Source organism: Myotis brandtii, unplaced genomic scaffold, assembly GCF_000412655.1.
Source record: "Myotis brandtii unplaced genomic scaffold, ASM41265v1 scaffold115, whole genome shotgun sequence".
Lineage (NCBI taxonomy): Eukaryota > Metazoa > Chordata > Mammalia > Chiroptera > Vespertilionidae > Myotis > Myotis brandtii.
The window spans coordinates 21,079,297-21,081,215 of record NW_005353967.1 but is presented as its reverse complement, the minus strand read 5'-3'; the positions used below and the strand labels follow the sequence as shown (position 1 = coordinate 21,081,215).

Genomic DNA, 1,919 nt, shown 5'->3' with positions numbered 1-1,919 from the left:
TCCCGGGAACCGCGGGGGGCACTCTGCCGCTTTGGCGGCGGGGGAGGGTCCCGGGGCCCCCTCTCGTTCCGCCCAGCACACCTTACCACGCGTGAATCCTCCAGAGCAGCCGAGTTAGCGTGCCAGAGAAGCCCGCCCCCTGCGGCGGCCCTGGGGACCGGAAGCACCGCCTCTTTGAGATCACGTCACTTCCGCCGGGCTGCGCTGGAGCTATTGCGCAGTTCAGCCGACTGGCTCACGGGAAAATGGGTTCAAGTGAAAGTGTGCGGCCGAGCCGGTGTGGCGCAACGGTTGAGCTCTGACCCAGGAACTCGAAGATGGCTGGTTCCATTCGGATCAGGGCACCGTGCCCAGATTGCGAGCTCGACCCCCAATGTGGGGCATGCAGAAGGCAGCCGATCCGTGATTCTCTCATCATTGATGCTTCTATCTCTCTCGGAAATCAATAAAAATATGTTGTTTTTTTAAAAAGTGTGTGGAGCGCCTAGAATTTGCAGGGCGCTGCAGCCAGAGGCCTGGCGCACAAAGCTGAGTGCTCCCTCCGAGCTGGCAAAGGGACGGGAGGACCGGTGGGTGGGTGGGAGGGACACGAGGAAGGCTGACTTGAGGAGGTGACCTTGGAACTTTGAAACAATCTGGTGAAATGACTATAGGAGGACATTAAGGGCTTTCCAAGCAGATGTGAAATAAAAGAACTGGCGTAGTGGGAGTGGCTCACTGTGATAGATCTCTACAAAAGACTTGGGGCTGTGCCGGACAGAGGGCGGTGCCTCGTGGGCCAAGCATTATTCAACTGAAATAGTAGCTGCAGCCAAAGTTCTCTTTTTAAGAGGAAAACCTCGGTCTCCGAACAACTCATTATCGCAACAATCCCTCTCAAACGGATACCACCTCCAGTTAGTTGTACCTAGTGGGAAACATGGCATTCTCTTTTTAAAAATTTTTTATTGATTTCAGAGAGGAAAGGAGAGGGAAACATCAACGATGAGAGAGAAAAATTGATGGCTGCCTCCTGCCCGCCCCCTGCTGGGGATCCAGCCCGTAACCCAGGCAGGTGCCCCGACAGAAGCTGAGCCCTGACCTCCGGGTTCACAGGTGGCCCTCAACCACTGAGCCACACTGGCTGGGCAGACATGGCATTATCTTATCCACTCAGTTCACCAGAACTGCTGCTCCCATCCCCACCTTCATACTCGATTGATCCATTTTTTCACTTAAATATCTCTCCACTTCTTTGTCTCTTCTGCTACCTCCCTGGTCACAGGTTTCAACATGTCTCACCTGGATTACTGACTCCCTCAAATCCATTTCCATGCCTTAGCCAAGTGAACTTGTGAAAATGTAAACCAGATGTTGCCCTCTTGCTCTAAACCCTTCCATAGTTTTCCATTATTCTTAAGATGAAGTTCAAACTCCCTAACATGGTCTTGAGTCCCTGCTTGCTTCACTAGCCTCACCTTGCACAATCTTTCCCCCTCTTCTTTGAGCTCCAGGAAAGGAAACTTCCCTCAATTTAGCAAATTCCCTGTGCACCTTGCTATCTCCAGGCCTTTGTAGATGGACGATGTTCTCTGTATGGTACTCTTTTTCTTTCAATTAATTTCTACTCAACCTTCAAGGCTTTTAACATTTTTATTCTCAAGTAATCCTTCAGTGCCCCTCTCCCAAACTAGGCCAGTCCCCTATCGCACACTTGCAGTAGTTTATACACATTCATATGTGTAATTATATAGAGAATTGTCTAATGGGTTGTTTATTGGATCCCCATTGCCTGGTATATAGTTGGTGTTCCGTTCATTTTTGATAACTAAAAGAGAAATAGGTACTTTCCAATGTTTGTTAACGCAAACTAGAAAGTAACTGATTTTCTTTAAGAGGAACGAATAAAGTCAATACCGTCGAAGTGGTGGGATTTGATA

General features: G+C 49.6%; 1 protein-coding gene across 2 annotated transcripts in view; it reads right to left on the bottom strand.

The window, feature by feature from the left end:
* Positions 1-435, bottom strand: part of ZCCHC9 (zinc finger, CCHC domain containing 9) — a 23,916-nt gene extending 23,481 nt beyond the window's left edge. The window contains exon 1 of one of the 2 annotated variants that reach the window (XM_005858096.2): positions 82-435. The gene's annotated coding sequence lies outside the window, so the exon portion shown is untranslated. The remainder of the gene's footprint in view (positions 1-81) is intronic. The other variant, XM_005858095.2, reaches the window with a different exon arrangement.
* Between the last annotated feature and the right edge of the window lie 1,484 nt (positions 436-1,919).